The sequence below is a fragment of the Heterocephalus glaber genome, unplaced genomic scaffold, assembly GCF_053883595.1.
Source record: "Heterocephalus glaber isolate CG9 unplaced genomic scaffold, H.glaber_assembly_v1.0 deba00000594, whole genome shotgun sequence".
Classification (NCBI taxonomy): Eukaryota; Metazoa; Chordata; class Mammalia; order Rodentia; family Bathyergidae; genus Heterocephalus; species Heterocephalus glaber.
This window is the reverse complement of record NW_028258151.1, coordinates 23,085,773-23,111,367: the sequence shown is the minus strand read 5'-3', so window position 1 is coordinate 23,111,367 and position 25,595 is coordinate 23,085,773. Positions and strand designations below refer to the sequence as shown.

At 46.0% G+C, this 25,595-nt stretch overlaps 1 protein-coding gene and 1 long non-coding RNA gene across 3 annotated transcripts in view; both read left to right on the top strand.

Annotated features, from left to right (window-relative positions):
• Abtb2 (ankyrin repeat and BTB domain containing 2) overlaps positions 1 to 25,595 on the top strand; it is a 165,940-nt gene that overhangs the window by 61,146 nt on the left and 79,199 nt on the right. The window lies entirely within an intron of this gene.
• The window catches only part of LOC110350636 (uncharacterized), a 65,444-nt gene extending 39,849 nt beyond the window's left edge, over positions 1 to 25,595 (top strand). Inside the window, exon 2 of the long non-coding RNA XR_015448979.1 lies at positions 1 to 25,595. This exon is cut by the window's left edge and continues 27,308 nt beyond it. This is a non-coding gene — a long non-coding RNA (uncharacterized LOC110350636).

Here is a 25,595-nt window from a genome sequence, read left to right as displayed (position 1 = left end):
CTGTGAAGCATGCACCTTTAACATACAAACGTTACCATATTCTATGTGCTTTCTTTGTAGCAAAAGCATTGCTCTGTTTTTGTAAAAATTGGCTCACCTACCTAACTACCACAACTCTTAGCACCAATGGGATAATACAAATTATAGGAGAAGACCAGATTGGTGGAATTTTGTTCACTTAAGACCAGGTAATTTTAGCTACTTGTATAATGAATCCATTTGGGATCATTTTTAAACATTCTATTTTTGTGTATGTATAAAACTTTTTGTAAGTTATTGTAATAAAATATAATTATACAATCATATTTTTAAATAAATGTCCATTCTCAAATGTTTATATTAACTTACTAATTTTATTAATTTACTTTTTTCTTTTTTTTTTTTTTACCATAGGAGAACAAAACAGAGTGAATCAATATCCACCTGCTTATTTGCTCACTCTTTTTTGCTTATTTGCTCACTTGTTTTGTTTTGTTTGTTTGTTTTTGGTACCAGGTCTCAAACTCAGGACCTTCCCCTTGCCAAACAGGCGAGGCACCACTGAGCTAAATCCCGAGCCCTGTTCACTCTTTCGTAGTTTGCTTAGAGAAGTGTTAGTTTCTCTACAGTGGAAATTGGTATTCTGAGAAAGTCAAGGGCCATAGCGGGGCTACATGGGGCCCAGTATTAAAATCTGTTGAGTCCTCTCAGATGTCTTTAGGGGCTTGGACATCTGTCCGTGTTCATTTGTTTTAATGAAGCTGTTGAAGGTAAGATGGTTGGTAATAGCGTAAGACAATTGGGAATAGTGAGAATTGTTGTCAGCTATAGGTCCTACCTAAAAGCTTGAACTTTTTAAAAAATGTCATATGCAGGCCGGGGATTTAGCTCAGTGGTTCTGCCACCTGCCTCGCAGGCTCAAGGATCCAAGTTCGATCCCAGGTACCAAAAAAAAAAAAAAAGTCATATGCCCAAACACCACACCTGGCTGGAATTGGGCCCACATGTGCACTTTGACAACTGCTATAGAAATGGCTCTTTTGGGTTGTTATTTTCCCTAGAGGGTGATTTTACCATCTCTCAGGCCTCCTTTGTTTAGGCCCTAGGACCTTGTGCCCCTAGCTCATACCCAGGACCCACTCTTGCCCTGCCTGGAAGGCTGGCTGACTTTAAATTCCAGAATAAGTCATTTGGATGGGAAGAAAGACTCAAGGTCAGGGAAATCTTCAAATTATGGCCTGAGCAGAGTTGGTTTGTGTGATCTCAAGAATGCCATGAGTTTCCTGGTGGTCCTACAATCAGGCTTGGATAGATTCCAACTAAGTTGTGTAGCTTTAAAAGGCAGACATACTGCTTCCTTCTCTCTATCTCTTATAACTGCATTAACAGGTTTCCCTATTATAACAGTGGGTTACAGCTTAAAGACTCAATGAACTATCCAAGGAGTTCTTAGGGAAACCCAAAGACAAAAGAGACAGAAACAAGGACAACAGGGGAATCTGAAGACCCTGGCACCTGTAGTAGAGAAAACTTAACTAGAAACCGCTAGCTTGATGAGCAAAATTGTTTTGCTTTCCTAAGCCACATTTTCTCCTTTGAGAATGGAGATATTAATGAGAATGACATGTTTGTTGTCTTAAGATTGAATAAAACAATGTAGACCAAGCACTTAGAATAGTACCCAGAACAGAATAAGCACTACCTTAGCATTAACCACGGCTATTGGAACTCAGAGATTTTGTGGATGTGCTGTGGTGAACACCTGAAGTTGGCTGTAAAATATTGTGTGGATGTGCACCTTATTGTTCCTAAGCAGCGGCCAAGATAGAGTAGGAACCCTGATATTAAGGGAAGCTGGGTAAGTTGATGCAGCACTCAGATTTTTGAGAATTGGCAAACTTGTCCTCTAGTATTAGGTTAGCTCTTGATACCTTTCTCGGAACATGACTGATCTTAGGTTTATGCCATTGACCCACTTTCTTCAAAGGCAGAGCTCATTTTCCAAGCAGCTCTGACCCCAGAATTGGAAAAACAGATTCCCATTTAGCAAACATGAACGCAGTGAAAATGGCCATGTTGCTGGTCTCTATTTGAAGATTGGGAGTATGTGATTAATAACCCTAGGGGGACTGTGAAGGCCACTACTGATGTTATGGCCAGATGCAAGAGAGTCCAGCAAAAGCCTGTGCCTCATGGCAAGACAACAGTGGAGCATTTCCACGTATATTCTGTTGCAGCCCCTCCACCTTCCTTGTGCACCTAGAGTAGCTTCTGCAGCAACAGAGAAGCCTGGATGGAAGGGATGTGGCCTCCTTGGATATGTGGCAAAGGGTCTTTGTCATCATTCTTTGCCATTTCCCTGTGAGCACCCCAGCCACCCCCCTCCCTCTGGGTTGAAAACATGACTATGAAGACTAATGAGACAGTGGAAAAATAACACACCCCATGGGCTCTCTCCTGTTACAGTTTTTCAAACTTGATCCAAAGGATTTGGAAAATGTGGAAGGGGCACATGCCTTCCCCATCTATTGGAAATCTGTGATTATTTGTTGCTTTCAAGACCATTCTGGAGACTATCCTCATCTGTGGTTTCTTTTCTTTATTTATGCACTGGGGTGCTTTTAGATGATTAAATAGAAATTGCTGGAGAAAAAGTTCAGATGGATAGAGACAGATAGATGGATAAATATGTTATAATAAAAGAATAGCAAAGTGTAAGTGAGAAGCTCTATGTAGCTGTGCATGTGTGCATTGTAAATGCTTCCCATTTGCTGTTTGTTTGAAATTTTAAATAAAATATTAAGGGAAATGAGTTAAAATACTTGGGTATAAACTTATAGAAAATGGCAAGAGACTTTACATAGATTTGAGAGTCCACAAACCACCTCCACCCCCATTATTTCTCCACTTTGTTCAAGCTCTGTCTCCACTCTGTCCCAGCATCTCCATGGTTTATTCATTGCATTTTGAGCACCTCTGGGCAGCATGTTCTAGGGGATGTAGGTACACTGGTGAGCAGAGTGGTCCTCTGTAGAGCACACATCCTTCCACTCTTCACGAGCTTGGGGGACAGAAAAGTGATAGTGAGAGGTTCCATAAGGGGGAGGGCATGCGCTGCATCTGTAGAGGGCAGGAAGGGCCTCTCCAAGGAGGGAACAAGTGTGTGAATCAAGACCTGAGTGAAGAGAGGAGCTGGCCCAGCAGGGATGTAAGAAGGGGCATTACAGATGGGGATAGTAGGTGTGTTTGAGGAAGAAGAGGCCCAGCGTGAGAGAGAGGGGGACAAGGGCAGGAAGACAGATCAGGGAGGTCACCAGAGGCTCACGTGATGGGCTCTCCTGTGTTCCTCTGATTGCAAGAGACCACCACTGGGCAGATGTCTGAGTGCTGCTGAACACTGCATGCAGTGGAAGGGGATTCCCTGATTTAAGGAATCATGTGGAAGCCCTCGCTTGTACAGAGAGGCTGTGTGTGTTGTGCAGAAAGCTGTCTTCAGACATTTGAAGAAGTGACTCTTTTGGGGTATCTAGGAGCAATAATTTATCATTTATAGTTGCAAAATTTCCCCACTTCCATCCAAAGAGAAGATCCATTTTATTAATAGAAGTACTTATTAAATTATCATATGGTAGAATTGATTTTGAGGGTGTGTATATAGTTCTGTGAGTCTTTCCACATGTATACATTTCTGTAACCACTGCCACCATAATCAGGTGACAGAATAGTGCTGTCACCCCCAAAAGGTCCTTCCTGGTATGCCTTGTCACCACCTCTTGGCAACAGCCAATCTGTTGTTCATCATGAGAATTCTGTCTTTTGGGACTATCATATGAATGGAACTGGGCAGCATGTAAGCTTTTGACCCTGGCCTTCACTCAGCATAATGTGCATGAATATGTTTTTCAGCCTTCAGGGGGACATGTTGAGAATAATAGTAAAATATGGGAACAGGGGATCTTAGAACATTTGCTTCTATAAATGTGCAGATTAATCTCCTTTTTCCCCACCAAGAACCCTGCAGTGGTGCCGGGTCATGGAGTTAAATTTATCTGGAGGAAATGCCAACAGGTTAACCTCTGCCATATGGGACAAAGAGAGGCCACCCATGAGATTTAGTCCATTCCAGGTACAAATATAAGCTGCAGGGGGCAATTTTTAGCTCAGTAAAAGAAGAAATAATGGAAGGGGGGATCACAGAAGCAGTTCTCTCACCCTGTGTCCTGGGTTGTGTCCCTGACAAGCACCAGCAAGAGGGGCTGGTGGCCTTTTGGGATGCAGTCTAGCCCTCTACTGAGAGAGGCAGGGAGCTCTACCCAGCTCTTGAAAAGGGTGGGGTGAGTGAGTCTGACATTTGGTGCGTGTATGACAGGACCAAAGGGCAGGGCAACAAGCCTGCGTGTTCTCAGCCTCAACCCTTACCTGGCACCCCTGAGACAGCATGCATAGACTGGCTTTGTAAACTTCAAACCCATTGTCTTTTTATTATGACTGTCCATTTCTGCACCGTTATGATTAAAAGGCCTGCAAGATAATTAAGGGGGAGAAAATAAGGGCCACCCTGTTTTTCCATGGGCAGGCTTCCACTGCCATGTCCCTCCTTTACCATGCGAGCAAAGCACGCACCAGGCCCTGCTGCATAATGATGAATCCCCGGAGACCCCAGATAGTGATCCATATCACTCGCATAATGAGCTGCGCAGCCCTGCCGGAGTCACCAGCCAGCCTCGGGGAAACCTCCCCTCCCCCACTGTCCACTCCTACAGCAAACGGCCCCCTCCCCAGTCACCCCCTCGGTTGGGTTTCCCTTTGATTGGCAGAGGCTCTGTTATTTCCGCCTGGACTGCCTGACAGCCCCTCTGCCTGGTGTAATTATGCTGGGTCTATTCTCAGGCCACAGCGACCCCAGGAAGGCTTTATCAGATTGTCCAGCTGACCGTGACCAGATCTCCAGCACCTGCCTCCCTTGCAGATTGAAGATAGAAAGTGTTTATATACAGTGGAGCTGGTGTCTGATTGACTGGCCCCGGCACTGGGCTCAGGATGGTGTCAGTGATGAAAAATGGAGTCTGCCTCTCCACCCAGCCTCATTAACGCCCCTCCAGGTCCAGGCTGTATCCAGTGGGATGTGCGAAGACACAGAGCCTGCTGCCATTGTTCAGGGCCCTCTGGGACAGGTTTCCTGCAGCAGCCATGCGCCTGGGGCCCCTCTCACCATTTTTATTGTCCTCCGCGTTCTCCATCTTTCTCTTTACAGTTACCCATCTCCTGCTTCTTGTTCAGTCTTTTCTAGCTCACCCTAACTGTGACTTTCTCTCCTCTCTTCCACCCTTGCACCTTTCCTCCAATGTCTGTTTCCATGAAAGCTAATCAATACTCACTCTTTGGAGTTGGTTTGTTCATGTTATTAGAGTTCTGTTCTGAATAGAATCTCTTGTGTGACCTCCCTCTTCAGGAATCTGGGAGTGACTCTCGTTGCACAAAGCATTCCTCTAAGGTATTGGGGCTGATCTCGCTGGTCACTGTGGCAAACTACCCATTTTGATAGGAACATTAAATCGTGGAGGCCCTTTAGGGCTCCCTTTGGCTCACTTGCTAATTGATTGCCAGCGGCCTGAAAAGCTAAGGGTTTTTCAATAGCTGAGCCATTTCTGCTGTGCTGGGTGGTGATAGTTCACCCATGGTCTCATTTAAGCTCAGCATCCCTGGGCTAAGCCTGGTTCTCCTGGCTGAGAGCTCAGCACAGGGCCTCACTGTTCAGTGTGGTCCGTGGACCCCAGCAGCACTGGCGATCTGGAGACCTGGTAGAAATGTGGGATCTCGGGCTCCACCCCAGACTTCCTATGTCAGAGTCTGTGCTTAGAAAACATTCTGGGAATTCAAGTGCACGGTACAGTTTAAAAGGCTCTCCTTTAGGGTTAGCAAGAAGTACAAGAACTTAGCAGCTTAGTAACAAAGCTGCCTAATGAGATGTTCTTGCCTCCTGACTTCAGAGGGTACCTGGTCAGGAGATGAGAAAACCGGCTCGAAGTGGGTTTGATGAGTAACCAGACGTGGGTCTTGGACCCTTGGGAGTAAGTTTCCTGCAGCTGCTTCTCCTGACTCTTGGGGGAAAGACCACCTACCAAAGATAGATTGTGTCTTTAAGGGCCACCTTGTGATGGTGTCTTCTAGGCTCACTGGCACTTAATTATTTGCTGTCATGATCCATGCTCTAAATTATTCCTCCTTGCTTTTGATTCAATTTGGAACTTTGAAATTTAGATGTAAGGTATTTATTCTCATGTATTTTTACACTTGTTAAATGAACATATGCTGCCTTTTTAATCAAAAGAACCCTTTAGAAAATTTTCACATCTTCTCTCTCATTTTTCTCTAAAAGAAACATTTGCTATATAACTAATATGTCCAACATAAACTTAAAATGTGGATTATGAAAAGCACATTAAAATCATCTGTAATCTCATTGCTTGAAGATTGTATCTTCAAGCTGTTAACACACATATAGATTTTCTTTATAAAAACGTGCCCTCATTTTCCATACTGTTTTGTAACCTACTTTTCATTTACTATCTCTTTTAAAGTCCATAAATATAGCTCTTCTGATGATTCATTTTTAATGCTTTGTAAAGTATTTCATTATATGGTATATTCTGTAGTGCTGTGGTCTGAATGTTTCTCTGTCCCCCAGATTCATACATTAAAACCTAATTACCAAGGTGATGGTACTTTAGGAAGTAGTAATCTTAGGAGCCTAATCACCAGTGTGATAGAATTGGGGCTTTGGGAGATGATTAGCTCGTGAAGGTGGAGCCCTCATGAGTGGGATTAGTGTCTTTATAAAAGAAGCCCCAGGGAGCTGCCTTACCTCTTTCGCCATGTGAGGTCACAGCTCCAAGATCTCTACGAACCAGAAAACAGGCCAACCTCACCAGCCACCAAATCTGCCTTGATCTTAGACTTCTCAACCTCGAGAACTGTCAGAAATAAGTTTCTGTTGTTTATGAGCCCACCCAGGTTACATGTTTTGTGATAGCAGCTCCAACTGACTAAAATATCTTTGGTGTGATCAAAATATACAGTGATTGTTTAACTTTTAAAAATGTATTACAGTAAAAGGCACATTGCAAATAATCCCTCTGGAAACACTCCCCCTCACTTTGAATGCACTTATCCCATAGTTCTTGCCACTTTCTGAAGCAATTCTGGAAGTCCTCTTCCAGGAGCGTCATTAGGAGGTATAATCAAAAATACGGTGAGCACTGCTGCCAAGTGCCATCCAGGGGAAGGACAGGCTCATAAAAGCACTGTGGTGTGTCCTCATCCACCTTATTCACTGAATCTGGCACTGTGTGACACCTGGCTCTTCCCCAAAGTCAAAGTGACCATGAAAGAAGAGTGTTTTAAATTGATTCAAGACACTGAGGCAGCCATGAGAGCACAATTAAAGAAAAAATTAGAGGACTTTCAGAACTGCTTCAGAAAGTGACAAGAACCATAGAACGAGAATGTTTGAAGAGAAAGAAGTATTTTAAGGGAGATTAATGGCAAATTGCCTTTTGTGGTAATAGGTTTTTAGAAAATGAAATATTCACTATAGTTTTTTATCATTTCATATATAATAATCATAATATATAGTAGATTAATGCCATTATCACCTATTACTGAATATTTGGGTTTATAGCTTTTTTTCTTTATTTTATCAGCACTGCTATGGACTTCATCTGTATCAAAATCTTTGCTCACAATCTACTTGATTTACTTGGGAGAACGTCTTGAACACAGAGTAAAAATGTAACATTAAACAGAAAGAAACAATGTTCCAAGAGGTAGAAGGCTGAAGGCAAGACTTCATTGCATCCTGGGATGGAGATTTGTGTCTGTCAGTATCAACCTCAGAGAAATGAGCTGCCCACAGACTGGAACTTGATGGGCAGCTTCCTTGCGGTAGATGATTCTTGGGAATCATTAGGGTTTTCTGATGAAACAAGATTTCGATGCTGGCCCTCACTGGCCCACCTAGCAGGAGATCACAAAAGGCTGGCTAGAATTTCAAAGCGTGCTTGGCAAGGCATTGGTGATAGTTATAGGATTATCTCCATAAAAGGGCCTAGAAGAGGTCCAGAGATTCCTTACTGGATGGGGAGTGTGATGCTGTAGGGACACGTTAGGCACACCCTCGGTTTCGGTAGTAGGCTTGGGTGTAGGCAGCTGTGCTAACCAGGGAACTTGAGGTGACTTCTAGGCAGTGCAGAGCTGGGAGCCAGGATCCCAGAATGGTGTGGCCTCAGTACCATGTGGAAGATGTGGGATCTGAGAGGAATCAAGATCTGCCTATCTGAGTAAGAAAGTCCTGGAGAACTTCTACCAGGTGTCCATCAAAACATCTAAACCTGTGCATCAGAAGGACATGCATCTACTAGGCTTGTGCCTTTCTGAACTGACAGAGAGAGAGAGAAAGAGCTCCCGGGCAGCTGTTGGAGCTCGGAAAGTACTGGGTCTCTGCAAGCGTCAGATGAGGGCATTCTGAGTGGACGCAGTGAGGACTGCATGACACTGTCCCCTCTGACTTGCCTGTTGTAACCGGCCAAGCCCAGCAGACACAGAGGGCCACATCCTGGAACTTGGGCTGGTCTGTGTCTTAGCTCCAGGCCCTCCCTCCATCCTTCGCAAGGCTGTGGAGGGTAGCAGGGAAGCCCACACATACTGGAGTCCTGTCCCAGCTCTCTCCTTCCTGCTGTGTGTGACCTCAGGCCAATTCTTAACCTCCCTGCAAGTCAGTATTTTCATCTGTACAGTGAGGGTAACAGTTGCCTGGTACATGGGATTCTTATTAGGGTAAAATTAATTTATTTATGAAAAGCATTTAGGGTAGTGACTGGCTATCAAAAGCATTTTTACATGTTAGCTAGTAGCTTCTGGGGTTTTTATGTCAGGCCTTCAATCTTTCTTTTTGATTTTTTGAGACAGGGTCTGGCTGTGTGGCCCAGCCTGGCCTCAATCAGCGATCCTCCTGATGCTGGGGTTACAGGCACCTTGCCCAGCTTAGGCCTTGAGTCCTAACATCTTCTTTCTCTCTGAGAGCAGAATCTCTGTCTGAGCCATCCAGCCCCCACTGTACATAGTGCAAAGTAAGGCTTCATAGATATTTTCTGGACAGATAGATCGGTCCAGAAGCCCAGATCTTAGGTTGATCTGGCTTCATGCCCTGGCTTTGCCCCTGTCTCTGTCTGTGGACCATCGATGTCTCTGGCCTCACTTCCTCATCTGCAAAGTGAAATGAAAGATCACACTTCTCATGGGGCTCTGGTGAGAATTACAGAAGGCATCGCAAAGCGCATGGCAGTGGCAGGCTTCTGGGACACGGCAGTGCTGGTACTGGCGAAGGAAACCGCGCTTCTGCTATGCTCATTCTACCACAAAAACCAGACACTTCATGCATTTGTTCAGGTTTCATTTTGCAGTAAAGATGACGGTTTCTGGTTTCTGTTTAGCTTTCCCTGGTGACTGTTAGAATGCTGAGGAGAACACAGGACACCTGTGCACACACGCTGGGCCACTGAGCTACATCCCTGTGTGTACTTTTCACAGGCCATTAGACACCACCCCACCCCAGGGTCTGGTCGTGCTCTCAGGGCTATTGCACCTTTACAGGGGCTGGGGTGTCTGGGCGTCTTCCCAGCCTGCTTGATGGAAGCCTTGCCTGGAGCATGTTTCCCAAGTGTTTCTGAGTTGCCGTTCCATCTGCAACTAGGAAATGCCAGCACACCATTGTGTATGTAGAGTGATTTTTCTCTCCACAAAGGCACCTATAAAATGTCCACTCCTGCAGGCTGTCGGATGTTTGGGAGACTGGGAAAAGCCAGTAAGCAATGCAGATGACAAGCTCAGATCCTACACAGGGCTACAGGAAGTCAGAGGAGGGTGTCATTTTGTCCTTTGTGCACCCACAGGGACTGGGGGCACTCAGCCATTTCTTCAGTATATCAAAACAGAGGCCAGCACATTGTGCATCTTTAGTTTCCTTATCAATGGGTTGGAAGTGATGATTGATTACTAGAGGGCTGAAGTATCAACCAGTCCCCAAAATGATTCTCAGAACACTCATCATGTAAGAAGGCATCACAGGGAAAAGTTCCATGGCCAAACATACTTGGAAAATGCATTACATTGTCTTTCCTTCTTGGCATTTTATAACACATTTGCATATTCCAGGCTCTGAGAAATGCTGCAGTAAAGAAATACACTTAACATTGTTTAACCCAGTGGCGGCCAGATGATTCACCATGAGCATTTGTTTGCAGTAATAAAGATCACATTCCTCGTGGGAATTGGTACATGTACATAGCACATCTTAATTCTGGTCTATCCCCTCCCCCTTGCCTCTTCCTCCACCTCTTTATCTCTTTCCCTTTGTATAAGATCTACCTCTCTTTGCCTATTAGTATTTCTAGGAGCCAGGGAAAACATGGAAGAGATTCTAGAATTACCCCAAAGTTTACAAACAAATAGGTGAATATTAAGTTTACAGATATGTGAATATGGAGAAAGGAGAATCTTTTTTGTTTTGGTTGTTTTGATAAGCCAGAAAATAGAACTCAAAGTAAAGCTTTTAGGTTTGATCATAAAGTAGTCAGAGTTCTCTTACCAGTCCACTACCTTCTCGAAATACCAGGATCATGACAGGCTAAAACCTGACTTCGTGGGGGTAAGAACTGAGCTTGAATAATAAAGGTGAGATTCAGGCTTTCAGTGATGTGAGACCCTGAACTAACCAGGGTTACAGCCAAGCAGTTAGATTTAGTCCTCTGACCACACTGTTCTCAGCCAAGTGCGTCTCCTGAGCTGGCTCCTGCCTCTGTTGTCATTGGACTAAAGTTTGGAGAGCAGATTGAAAACCCCAAGGTGATGGGTTTATCCTGAAAAATACCCTTCATATGCTGCACTTTGTCTTTGGGGACGGCACAAAGTGGAATTGCTTTGACAAGACCCTTTGGAGAATGCGCCCATCCTCACAGAGCTGTACCCTGGAGCTCGGCATGGGACATTGGACCCCCCGCCAGCCTTGTTGCTCAGCTTCTCACACCGTTCTGCTAAGGGCTGGAGACAGAGATCTGCAGAGAAACACTACCCTGGCTCTGAGGTCTGTTAAGTCACTTCTGAAACCTCTGCACCAGCTAAACAAGAAATGATGGACCCGCTGTGAGCTCCTATTTATTATTGTAGGACCTCAGTCATACATCCCTCTCTCCTCTCTTCTGTGACTGGTCAAGCTAATACAATCTGACATCCTAGCATTCTAGATTTGTCAAGTATTGTAACCCTAAGCGGTACTAATATTGAAAACCATACTTGAAATTTATGTAATCCAGATGTGCATGCCAGTAAAGCAGAGATGAAATGGAACGCTTGGGGCAGGGGAGAAGTTTGAGGGGTGATCAGGGAAGTGTGTGTGTGTGTGTGTGTGTGTGTGTGTGTGTGTGTAAGAATCCTGTTGCCCTGTATTTTTTCCACATGCTATGAATAGCCAAATAAGATTTTACATGTTAATATTTTCCCCTAAGAATAGTAACCAGATTATGAAGTATAACTTCAAGTACCAGCATTGGTTTTATTTACAGCCAAGAATAACTGATTAAGTTTTGGGGAAGAGAAAAGCAATCTACTCTAAATGCTTTTTAAAACTTTTAAATTGGACAGGACCCTTCAACAGTGTGGTCTTCGGAATTATAGTCACTCTGAGCCAGGGTTTTTGACATGGCCCTCTAATGTTGCATTTATTTTCCTCCTCGAACATGGCATTTTTCAAGTTAGGTGTCATTCAGAAGCCTCCCCTAAGAAACAGGCTTTGATCCTGAGTTGCGAGATCAACCACACACACACACACGCGCGCGCACACACACACACACACACACACACACACAATACCCAAGTGCCATATCTAGTTTCAGGAAGACTGGGGTGTAGATGAGTTAAGTGAGAAAAGGTTCAGGTATTCATCACTGCATTTGCTTGGAGGGTTGAACAATGGCTGCACTTTGTCACCTTCGGTAGGCCTGACACCTTACCTGGCAATAGCTTCTTCCACCTGTGGGAGGTCAGGGCCATGTCTGGCTGACCTGGTAGGGATTTCAGCAAGTGCCTTAACTAATGGAGAGTTCTGAGTTGGAAGTTTCCTTGCCATGAAAGGGTGGCAAATGTGTCACTGTTCCTTAGCATGCTGTGCATAATTAACTACTGCCCTTAACTAGACCTAGTGGGCCAGCTAGTGAAAGCAGAAGAAAAATAATCCCAAAAGAGAAGAACAGAATCAGGACCCACATAAATGGAGGTGACTTAAGGTAGATGGGGTATTCATAAAAGCCATAATTGCAGTTACCATTGTCATCTGTGGCTGATTCTAGGTAGGAAATCAAAAATTGGATTGCTGGCCAGGGATTTAGCTCAGTGGTTCTGCCGTTTGCCTTGCAAGCACAAGGACCCGAGTTTGATCCCCGGTACCAAAAAAAAAAAAAAAAAAAAAAAGATCTTAAAAATTGGATTGCTGTTTTATCTTCTGTTAGTCCAAGTTAAAGGGAAATGATGCCCAGAATGCCCAGGAAGCTTGTGGCATGCTGTTTCTGCACAGTTTGTCTCTGGAGAAAGTGTAATATGTGCCTTTCCCACAGCAGAGTCACAGCCTTCTTTGCTGGGATGGAAAGGCTGTTTCCCAGCTTTTCTTCTGCCCTAATTTACAGCCCGAAGCCCAAGAGGGAGAAGACGTTGCCTGTAACCCAGAGCCTCCTTCACACAGCCTGGGCCTATGGGCCACAGCCATTTTCTGAGTCAGGTCTTGAGTCAGAAATGCTGTCATGGAGTCAAGCCAAATAGATTCCAAATGATAGAATCTATTTTTTCCTGTTGGGTTTGAGTCAAGGTAGTCAGTATGGTATGTGAGTAGTTCCCCCAAGCTTACCTCATAGACATTCAAGGTACAGGTCTTTGAATGAAGGAGGGATCTTGTGTGGGCTTTGCCAGTCTGGAGCCCAGGTGAGTCATTACCACGTGGGAAGCATCCCTGGCCTCTGGAGACTGGGAGGGGCCCCAGGCAAGGGTTGGACATCAGGGCTGCCCATCCAGTTTTCCACCAACATCGTCACCACCTCGTAGTCTGGAATGACTGACAGCCTGCGGTGGAGGAGGAGCTGGCTAAAAGTGGAAAAGCAGAAAACATTTTCAGGTTGGGAACTCGAGGTGGATTTTCAAGGCACGTTTGCACAGTATTGTGCCAAGCCAAGTCAGGGCTGATCCGCATATCAAATCGGATCCCAGGATTGAAATGGAGCTCTGCAGATCCACTGGCCTGTCCTTCTACCTGCTACCCAGAGCAGAGGGAGACCTACCTACCCCCCTACCCAGATGTCCTCCCCACACCGTTCCCTTCCTCCTCCTCCTCCTCCTTGTCTTCCTCCTTTTATTAATGTTATCCAGCTTAAAATATGTATAACCCATTCCAGTCTCAATGCAGAAATGCAGAAGATCATACCAGAAGAAAAGTAGCCAGAAATGAGCCCACTAATCAGCACCAGATTATTAATAAAGGGCAGAATGAGAGTCCAGCTAAGAGGCACAAGAGTCACTGGCTAGGAAGTTCAGCCCAGTGATTAGAGGTCTATGATGGATGCTCATTGGCCTGAGTTTGAATGCTGCCTCTGTGGCTTACAGCTGTGACCTTGGTTTCTCTGACCTTCTGTTCTCTCACTGCAAGATGGGGTGAAAATACCATGTTATAAATTAGCCTGAGAATTGAGGGCACTTCGCACAAGTAGAAGCTGTTAGCATAATTGTTACTCCTCCTCCCATGCGGTACAGAGTGTGTGATGGCCTTCCTCTTTTCCAGTGGGTTGTGCCAATGCTAGTGCAGAAGGGGATGTAAATTCTTAGGAACTTGACACCAGGCCATGTGGCCACCATCAGTTCTCCTCCAGCAGCCTGAGGTTGGAAGGGGCCCTGTTTCATCTGTCTTCCCTGATCTCACCCATGAAGCCCATGGGGTAGGGGGATCACAATTCAGATAGATGGAGATGCCCTTGAGAGGAAGGGTGAGCACTCTGGGATGCTGTCATCTGGGGTCGAATTCAGGCTTCTGTGGGGTGCAGAGGCCAGCAGAGCAGCAGCTCACCCCTCCCACGTCCCTTGCCAGCTTACTCTCCAAAGTGGGAGCCCCGAGTCAGCCTAGCTTCTCAGGGGAGAGTCCCCAGGCCTTCCAAAGGCGGCTCCGCCAGAGCAGCCAACTTCTGTGTCCAAAATGCAGTAGGGCTTATTCCAAAACAAAACAACCAAAGCAGACCCCTGGTGTTTCCTTGGCTTATTTCCTTAACTGGAGAGAAAGACAGATCTGGGCCCTGTGACACAAGTCAGGCCAAGATTTTTCTAAGCCCCTCCATTCCTGGGGCCCAGGAATAGCAACAATAGTAAACATAATAAAAACTAAAAATCATGGAATGTTTACTGAGTGCCAGTACTATTTAACCACTTTGTATATAAATGATTTCACCTAACAACCCCCTGCAAAGGAATGCTGAGGTTCTTGTTCCCCTTTTATAGAAGAGAAGTCTAGGACACAGAACAGTTAAGTCACATGCTAAAGCTCACACAGCTAGTAATGACCAGGTGAGTTTTAGAACCCAGACAGTCTGGAATTAGAGGCTGTACACTTAACAGCCCTGTCTCTCATAAAATAAGCCATTTATGTGTGTGACAAAATGGTATAGAACTATGCATACACATTACTTCAATGTCAACTTCTTAATTTTTCTATTGTACTCTAGTTATATGAGATGCAAAAATATGGGGGATATACTGGGCAATAGGTACACAGAACATTTCTGTACTGTTATTTGGCAGTTTTCCATGAATCTATAAGTATTTCAGAATAAAAGCTCTAAACAAAAATACCATGATAAACAGTGTATTACGTTATTATATGTCAAGCACTGTTAAGCATTTTACATTCATTATTTTATTCATTTCCACTGGGAACCCCATGAAATGTGACTGCTGTTATTCCATTCAGTTACAGATGAGGAAACTGAGGTTTGGCACAGTTTGTAAGTTGGGTAACATCAAGAGGAAGCAGCAAGGCCACTGGGTAGTACACATCTCCTTGTTTTATTACAAATATCAAGCGGGGGAAAAGTACCGAGTCCCTGCTGAGGGCTGCAGTCTTGCTTCTGCTGAAGTTTGGCCCATAGGATGCCAGGGACACAAGGTCAAGTACAACATGAAGGAGCATCTGTCAGAGGGAGGGTGACGTCATGGAGCCAAAGGCAAGTTACGTGTACAGTCACGCATCCATTCTCGATAAGGGTATAGTCTGAGAAATGCATCATTTAGGGGATTTTCCCTATGCTAGGTGAACATCACCATGTACTTATACAAACTAAGATGACTATGATGCTACTGGGGGTATAATTTTACATATGAAGGGGTATTATTTTGTACATGTGGTCCATTGTCAACAAAAAGGTTGTTATGCAGCACGTGACTGTATTTAGGGTTTTAACCCAGAGGAAATAAGCTGGCCCTGGAGCCAGATCTGGATAGTTAGACCCAAGCCAGGCACCTTCTTAGGATTCAAGGACACGGTGGGGGTTCAGCAGAGAACATTATCAATCACCACATTGGATGGCATCAGCGATTATCATCCTCATTTCCGTCAAAGGTGTCTTACGACAGTATATCGTCAAGTTCAATTTACTCAGAATTAGGACACAGCAAGGACTTATTTTCTATTTCTGCCCTGGGCTGACCCTGTCTTGAATAATTCAGTGTTCATTTACTTCCAAACACCAAGATTTTTTTTTTTCCACCCACTGTACTGCTTAATTCAGGGTCATGTGTTTGCTTATTCCTCTCTTCCTCTTGATCAGACCAACCCTCCTCCCCTCTACTCCACCTCTGGTTGCCAATGTACATGTTTTGGGCAGAGAGCACCAGCTTCATGTATACTACAGGCAGTGTCCACTGCATAAAGTCTAGAGATGGGCCTCAGGGCAGAGGCTGCACACAGGGGTCTGTAGATACCTTTTGACTTAATGCAAGGGCGGATCAAAACATACAGTGTGTGTTTAAATAAAATTTATACAGTAAAAGATACATTGCCATTAATCTCCCTCAGAATACTCCCCTCACTTCAAACATACTTATCCCATCATTCTTGCCACTTTCTGAAGCACTTCTGGAAGTCAGTCCTCTTTCATACGTGTCTGTCCAAGGTGTGATCCAAATTTTAGTGAGTCCTGCTGCTGAGTGCCATCCAGTAGAAAGGCAGACTCATGAAGATATTGCAGTGTGTCCTTGTGCACCTTAGTCACCAGGTCTGGCCCTGTGCCACTTCTGACTCTTCCCCAAAGTCAAAATGACCCTGAAAGATAAATGTTTCGAAGCAGTTCAGGACATGGAGGCCGCTACGACAGAGCAATGAAAGACATCGACAGGTCTTCCAGGACTACTAGAGAAGGTGGCAAGAATGATGGGGGCAAGTGTGTTTGAAGTGACAGGGGTATATTGAGGGTGACTGTGGCAATATGTCTTTATTGTAATAAAATTTTTTATAAATTTTAACATTCACCTTAGTTTTCCATCATACCTTGTCCTTTTGATTTTGCAATCAAAAAAATTCTTATGCTATTATTTAAAACGGGTGAGTTCTATACTTGGCACTAGTTAGCTAAAGCTGAGTAGCATCTGCCCCCTTTAGATGGGCAAGTGCTCCCCAATTTGTAGTCGGTTCCCCTGCCCACCAAACTTCACTCACTTACCGTGTACATCTGGTCCCACAAGTATCTAGCTGTCGCCCCTGATATTGATGAAGGAAAACTCTGCAGCAGAGCAGATGCCTCAGGTGCCTTGGTTGACCCAGAAACTCTGTTCCTCACTCTTGATGGAGGCAGCATAGCAGCAGGGAGCTCCTCATGGCCCATCCCTATCTTAGGCCAAAATTAGACCCGGTCCTCTTGGTTGGGAATCTGAGATTCCAGAGAACTCTCTGCTCCGCACTGAAATACCAATTGCAGCCAGATTCCTGGAAGAGTCCCTGGGGAATGACGAATGCTGACTCGGAGAGTTGTGGGGATGTGCATCGGTCTGAGAGGGAGGAGCTGGTTCAGCACACATCTGGGTGATGTGGCCCATTCGCTAGGTCACCAGATGAGGTGTCAGGAGACAGAAGTTTCAGTACGACTTGACCACTTGTTACATGGCCATTCGACTTTTTGTAGTCTCCCCTGTTTTTCTCATGTGTGAAATGGGGATGACTCAGTCTACTGTGCCTAACAACAGAGTGAATAAGAGGGTGAAAACATGATATGAATTGTAACGTTGTATTGAAAATTGAGGTGGTCTGACAGCCATGGTGTGCTGAGGAGGAACACACAACCTCAGAGATGTCGCTGTGAGTAGATCGGGTCAGCAAGCTGGGGCCCATGGGCCAAATCCTCTCTACTAGAAGTAGTTTTTATATTTGGCGATGGTTGAAGAAACAATCAAAAGACAAGCCATGTTTCATGGCACTTCGAATTTGTGTGCCTGTCTATTTCAGCACCCATAAGTAAGGGTTCCTGGAACACAGCCACACGCACTCATTCACACATTGTCTATGGCTGCTTGTGGGTCATTGTGACAGTAACAACATGGCCCACAAAACATAAAATATTTACTGTGTGTCCTCCAACAGAAAAAGCTCAGCAAGCCCTGTGTTCTGGTGGGCCAATGACCCAGTCAGTGGCTCTACCTTTCCCTCATTTCAGACACAGGTGCTACCGCAAGCAGATGGCCGGAGGAATGTTTTCAGATCTAAAACTGTGCAGGCAAGCCTTCTGTGGCCCACAGCAAAGCTGTCCTTCACAACAAAGCCAGGAATTCTCTGTTCAATTCCCACCCCTGTGCTTTGGGCTCCAGCTAAGGGCAGGCACTTCCTGATGAAAACCGCAGCACTTTTTGTAAAACCAATCTCTCTTTTAGCATTAACCACAAAAAGAGAAGAGGCTGTTCCTGTCACAGTGGGCATCTCTCCAGCATATTAACCACCAAACAAGCCTGGTCTACAAAGCCAACCAGAAGGGCAGAGAGTAGCTGCTGTTAGGATCAGGCCAGGAGGACGGAGTTGAATACTGAGAGGTCCTAACCTCTGGTCCCTCAGAATGTAACCTCATTTAGAAACGAGAAGTTACAGGAGCTGAGTTTGCACTGCAGCAGGGTGAGCTCCTCATGCAACATGACTGGTGTCCTAAGAGCCGAATTTGAATACAGAGCCAGAGGCATGCAAGGAGAACAATGTATGGCCGTGGAGGCAAAGATTGGAGTGATGAATCTACAAGCGCCAAGACTGCTTTTCTCAGAAGCTAGGAAGCCACAGGAAAGCTCACACCCGGGGTCTCAGAGAAATCAGGGCCTCCTGACTGCTTGGTCAGACTCCTAGCCACCAGGAGTGGGAGAGAATGAATGTCTGGTGTTTAAAGCCCCCTGGTTTGTGCTGCTTTGTTCTGCAGCCATAGGAAGCTCCATTGCAGCTGGTGGTGGGAGCAGCATTTGCCTTTCCAAGCACTGGGCATTACCACTATTCTGCAAGTGCTATACTGCATCTCTGCTATTCTGAGGCCACAGCAGCTCAGCAAGTTCCAGGGACCTACCTGAGGTTGGACTGGTGGCAGAGCACAATTCAAACCCAGGCCTCTGGTTCCTAGAGGCTGCGAGGGATGTCCAGGGAACTGCATCCTTCCTCTGGTTCCAAGCAACCTGAGAGAAGGAAATGTCTGGGTCTTGGAGAGTTGTCGCTTTCTGCCTCATGTGTCTCACTCTGATACCCTGAGGAGAGTGTCATCTGAACTTGTTTACTTCAGCTTTCAAGTGTGGAGGAAAAAATTATTTGATAACTTGAAGAAATGGAGGGACGTGTTTTGCATATATCTCTGTGATATTGACAACAGAAATTCGGAGATGAATGAACTCTGGTTATCTTGGCCACTTGCTGTGCATCTGAAGAAGGTATCTGAGAGATCCTTAGGGAGATACTCCAGGTAAAACCCCAGCAAGGAAGGCAATTTAATAAGGGAACTCTCCACTGGCCTCCTGGGAAGCCTGAGAACACCGATGCTTCCTTCTCAGGTAGCACCTGGTGGCCGAGCTCTCGAGTAACAAATGAAATCTGCATCAAAAACCACAGCTGTGCTGGACTTCTCCCCATTGGGGCTCCTTCTGTAAAATACACAGGTCCCCCATCATAAAGAAAAAGGTTGCAAGTGGAATCTTAGCATCGGAAGTCTAGGATTTTTAAAGATTGTCTCTTTCTGTATCATGAGTGTTTTCAAACATGTGGATGAGTGTGAGCAGCTATCTGAGGGGTTCCAGGTGGCCCCCTGGCAGCCTCACCAGCTGTCACAGCCTTGTCCCAGTTCACTGTCCACTTCCCTATTGTCGCTGAGGTATTTGAAGGCGTAGCTCATATCTCATGTTCTGTTCCCCTTCACGTTGCAGTATGTATCTTTCAAAAATGTCACTATCAGGCTGGGGATGTAGCTCAGTGACAGAGCACTTATCAAGCATGTGCCAGGCCCAGGGCTCCATCCTCAGCACTGCAAAAAGAAAAAAAAAAAAGTATCCTTTTCACCCTCAAGACCATGATTCTTTGGTGTTAGTCTACCCATTTTTTTTTCAGGCCTCGGGGTTTTTAAACTTCGTGGGTAGAAATTCGAGATGGGAGGCAGCTTCCTAACTCCATTAGGATGGGGAGGAGGCTGAAGGTGGGGTCCAGGAAAGAGAATTTGAGGAGACCTCTCTGGCTTTGGGCAGCTTTCCAGAAGACTGAGCTGCAGTGGCATGTTCTTGGCCGAATTCTGTGTCATGGCGTCCCTCCCAGCCTTGGTAATCCAGGTTGCATCACCCAGCTCTTCTGAGGGCCACTGCCTCTTAGGCACCCGGGAGTTTGATGCCCAGCCTCAACCCTGGAGGAGGCCACATATATGATATGCAGGTGGCAGCGCCCACCGGGCAGGTCTGATTGCTGCCCTCACAAAGAACTGCCTCTTGCTCTGAACAGTATTCCTGTACCTCCAGAAAACCCCCTGCCCTGCCTCCCCCTCACCTCCTCCTTCCCTCCACCCACCTCGAAAGGGAAAAAGCTTTTGGGGGATTTGTTTCCAGTGGGCTCCCTCAGAAAGAAGTCTGTGTTTGTTTTCCGAGTGGCCCTCTGGACTGTTGCATCCATTTATCATGGCCCTCCCCTGTCTCCAGTCTACCCTGAGAACCTGAACTTCATCAAACTGTTCCTAACGACTACCACATGGCCACGCGGGGTGCAGGGCCGGGTGGTAGAGGCCGGGAATGAAGGAATCCTCCCAGGAGCACAGTAGCATATTAAAATTCAATGGCTTAGTCATCAGAGTTTTCAGCTCCGCACCAAAGAAAAATAAATGAATGTTCTGTGGGTCTCAGAGGAAGGAGGTGGCAGGGGGAGGGCGGGGAATGGAGCAGTTGTGGTTTTAGATGGAAGAGTTCATGCTGTCAAACAATTAGGCCCTTTGCTCAGAAATAACAAGACACACCACTGTTTCTCTGTTCACTGAAGGAGTGAAAAGTGCCAAGGCCGGAAGGGTTTGGTCTCATCCAGAGCTCAGATCACAGGTGAGGAAACTGAGGCTCAGATGGGGGACACGACTACTCCATAGTCACATAACAAATTAATGGCAGAGATACAGCCAGGTGTGGTGGTGTGCACCTTTAATCCCAGCATTCTGGGAGGCCGGGGCAGGAGGATCCAAAATATGAGCCCAGCCTGGGTGACTTAGTAAAGCATCAAGAAAGTATTGGGAATCTAGCTCGGCACAGAGCCCCTGGATTCAGTCCCCAGTGTAAAGAAGTAAAGGTAGAGATGAGTCCAGATCCGTGGACTCAGGACTTCCCAATCAGAGCCCTTTCCTCTTCACTCAGGGAGCATTTCCCTTTTGCCCTTAAGTCTACATGGAGTTTCTGGTAGAAGCAATGCCTTGGGGCTACCTCTGGGTATTAAGAGCATAAGCACATGGACCGAGAACTGCCATGCTGTCCCCAGGAGACCAAAGGGCTCATCCACTGACGGTACCTGCTTAGCATCCCCTCCCTGCTGGCTCTCTGTCGCCAGTGACTTTGTAGGAATGCGGGTAGGGCCCTCCCCACCCTGCTTCTCCCCCAGTTAGGTGCAGAGTGGAACCTGAATGTGTGGAAGCCAGTGTACACAGCTCAGGTCCCAAGGATTGTCAAAGGCCTGCCTGTGGAACACCGTGTTACTTTCATTCCTATTATTTCGTCTGTCCCGGCATCCTCCTTGGCCAGGTTGCCCTTTCCTCTGTGTTTAGATGAAGCCACTGAGTCATGAGGAAGTAGGATGACTTAGTGAGTCCCACGTCCATGGTGGAAGAACCGGCTCTGCAGTGCACATATTTCCCTGCTCCCCACCCTCCATGTGCAATTAACCGTCCCCCAACCCTTTGGTGGGTGACCATGGGTGTTGAATAGGGAGGTGCAGAATCTCTGGGATGGACGAGGTTTTAGAGGAAAGCAAAGCCCAAGCCCCTGTTCTGAGGATGAGGAGGGAGGAACAGGGTGTCGAACCAGACCTGCTCCCCAGGAGCCCTTTTCTCCTAGTGCCAAGATTGAGATGTGGGCCACAAGCACAGCACCCTGGCTCACTCCCCCAGTCCTCCTGCCAACCTCTGCTGGGGCTGCAGACCAGTAGTTTCTCCTTTCCACACTGACCTTTTCATGGATTCGATGGCCATTAGTCATATCCACCCTGGACTATCCTCTGGGACACAGTGCAAACAGATTAGTGTCCCAGGAACCCAGGACCTCCACCAGCAGCCCAGAACAGCTTGGGCATTGCAGGCAACTGGCTTTGAGTCTCCACGTAGGTCTCTTTGATCAGCTTGGGAGAAGCTGAAAGGTACAGAGAGGAGCCAACCAGCTTCACTAAATCCTGGCAGCAGAAAGTCAAACAAAATCAGATTTTCTGAGCAAGCTTGAAAGGTCTCCCAAGAGGAGCTAGACAAATTCCGATGGATTTGGACCATTAAGCATAATTTCCAGAAGCAATCAGTCCACTTCTGCTTCCCCTGCATGATGGTGGGAATGAAGATTGTATCTAGACCGCTTCTTCTCCACTGCAGAGAGAAGGAGCCAGGGCCCACACATTGCCATGGGCCCTCCCTCGGCTGTAGGAGTAGTGTAAATGGAAAAGACTCCCTTGGAGAGGAAGGCCTTGAACCTGAGTGCTAAAGAGAGCTTTGCTGAGGGTGAGCCCACCCTGGCCTCTGGGCCTCAGGCCCTGTTGACCATACTTCCACTCCAGGGCTCCCTTCAAGCTGCTTAGGGAAGTCAGGCACTCTCGATGGCACTGGGACCCCCTGCCTTAGAGAAGTTATCAGGGGACTTTCTCCAGCAGACAGTTGATCTTACGGAGCAAAGCCATCAGATCCATGAAAAGGTCAGTGTGGAAAGGAGAAACTACTGGTCTGCAACCCCAGCAGAGGTTGGCAGGAGGACTGGGGGAGTGAGCCAGGGTGCTGTGCTTGTGGCCCACATCTCAATCTTGAGACTAGGAGAAAAGGGCTCCTGGGAGCAGGTCTGGCTGGACACCCTGTTCCTCCACTGTGCCCAAAATTGAGCTCTGTCCCTGGAGGGCGCTTGTGACATTGAGAGGAAGTACACTGGAATGCAGTAGTCTTGGGCCAGTGCAGGCAATCTCTAACCCACTCCATTGCCTGCACAGCTTCTCACCTTCTGAAAATGAGTTGGCCACTAGGACAACCATGGGACAACTAGGGAACCATGACAAGCCTTGACTACCTGGTGTGACAGGTGACAATATAATTGTAAAGTCTAGTACACACCCATAATCCCAGCACTCAGGAAGCTAAGGCAGGAGGATTATTTGAGCACAGGACTTGGAGTTCAACCTGGACAACATAGTGGGACCCTGCTTTAGTGTTTTTTAGTTTTTTAGAAAAAAAACTAAAGTCAGGCAGAGACATCCTGTTTATCCACATGGAAGGAGGGAAATTCTCTCTCACCAGAGATGCTCTAACCAAAAGCTAAGCACTTAAAAAGGAGCTTACAGTAGTTCCCCCTCATCCATGGAGGGTGTATTTCAAGACCTTCACTGGGTACCTGAAACCATAGGTTTTACCAAAGTAGCTGCTATTTTTTCCTATGCGTGCATATATACCTACGTATATTTATGTACTGTTGCTGTAACTTTTACAGTTTGAGGTGTGACAGCAAAACCCACACAAATTTCCTTTTCCTCCTTCACAATTTCACAGATAGAATTTGTTCTTACTGTCTTAACAACCTCAGCGGGCAGTTTTTTTTCTTAAGTTGAACTTTCACTTTTTCACTTGAACGAAGCACTTTAAGTCTTCTTAAATTGCCAGTATCATTGCTCTTGTGCTGTGGAGTCATTATAAAATAAAATAAGGGCCACTTGAGTACAAGCACTGTGACACTATGAGAGTCAATCTGATAACTGAGACACCCATTGAGTGATGAAAGGATGGGTAGCATATACAGTGTGGATACATTGGACAGAGTGATGGACTCACATCACAAATGGATGGAATGAGATTTCATCATGCTATGTAGAGCAGTGCACAATTTAAAACTTATGACTTGTTTGTTGCTGGAATTTTCCGTTTAATATTTTCAGACCTCACTTGACTGTGGATAACAAACTGTGAAAAGTGAAACCTTAAGTAACTGAGGCTATTGTATGTTTAATCATATCCTCTCCATATCCACCCTGCCTCCTCATGCTGCTTACTTCTGTTGTACCAAAACCTATTTTATTTCCCTCAGTGAGCACTCATTAACTCAGTTCTCACCAGAACCAACCAAAGTTTGGGAGCATGAAGGATGAGCCTGGCTCTCCTACGTAATTGTGGACCCCACATATAAGCCTGAACCCACAATGGCTTCCCTCTGTGTCTGCTCTGCTGTCACTGACAACAGTGTTGCTCAAGAAATGAGCCTTAACCTGCAGAGCACCCAAGGCCCAAAGGACTTAATGAAAACCACTTACCCCCACAGCATTCCCAATATTGAACCAACCCCCAGAGTCGTTTAGCTCTAAGGCCTTGAGCTCAGTTCAAAACAGGCCTGGGGGTCACTACCTGCTTGGCCTGGTATGGAATCTTGCAGCTCCTCATTAGTCCCCACCTGGCATTTGCATGTGCTCCTCTGTCCAATTTTCAGGGACCTTGAGAGTATAATGAGAGTTCTGGCAACTGTGTATGGAAGACAGTGCTGGGTACCAACCTCAGGGCAGCTGAAGGTTCCCAGGTAAAAACCACCAGCGAGAGGCGGCAGGAAGCGGCATGGGACTGGTCTGGCAAGCCCTGGTGAAAGCCCTTGAGAAAACAGTGTTGCATTATTGTTGCCACTAATAATAGCTCTTTATTTGAGCCTCGATAGGACAATGCCCCAAACAAAATGAGAGGAAGAAACAGTCCCTGCCGTGGGGCCTTGTAATTTATCAAGGCTAATGGAGGAGGAAGGATCACTGGGGAAAGGGCATGAGGGTGGGCTGGGGACAGATCTGATTGTGGCTGGAGGTATAATTGGAAGATACCCACAGCTTTCCTATGCATCACTGTTAGCTTTGTTGCCAGAGGACTGTGTTTCCAACTCCTCCTTTGTCTTATCTGTTCTGCTGGCTCTAAGCCCCTTAAAGGCTCTGAGAAAGTCAGGCAGATTAAGGTTTAAATCTTGGACCCAACACACCAGCGAGACCTTGGACAGGTTCGTTCCTTTACTTCTTACCTTTTATGTCAGCAGAGGAAGTACCCAGATCAAGAGAATGAAAAATATATGACAAGAGTTAATGGATGAGAGCTTGCTGCAATTGTCTTTGTATTCTTTAGAGAAAGGATCCAAATACCATGTTGGGTCCTGACTAATGCCACATATTATTGAATGCCTACTATGTGCTATGCACCAGGCCTCTTGCATTTCTGAAAAGCTTTTACTTCTCTGCCAAAGAATGGTTACATGAATGTTTTCACGCTTTTATACATGGGGAATATGAGTTGGTGGTGTTTTCTCTTTGGGTGCCGGATTCATCGTACCAACAGTGTGGTGGCATTTTGGGCTGGAAGGGCTCTGTGTAAACCAGCAGCCCACCCTGCCAAGTGGGAAGTTGTGCTATCTCCTGAAATGCTGGCAGCCTATAGCTGCAGCTGTGTTGCAACAAGTCTGATTTAATTTGGGGGGTGGAACAGACAGCACTGTGTGGTGCTTGTTAAAAGCCAGAAGAATGCAGTGTATTCACCAAATTGTGAAAATGGCTGTGCTTTGGTAGGGGAAGCCAAAGGAGAATGTGCAATGGCATTTTAAAAGGGTGAAAATGCTGAGAATTATAAATTTACTATAATGCCCATGATGCATGAAGTCTTAAGTGGATTAACTCACTGCAGTTCAGTAAGCATCAGGTTTTCTTGAGGTCTTTTTCCTCTGGGTTTATAATTCTATTCTGATCGATCTCTCTCTCTCTCTCTCTCTCTCTCTCTCTCTCTCTCTCTCTCTCTCTCTCTCTCTCTCTCTCTCTCTCT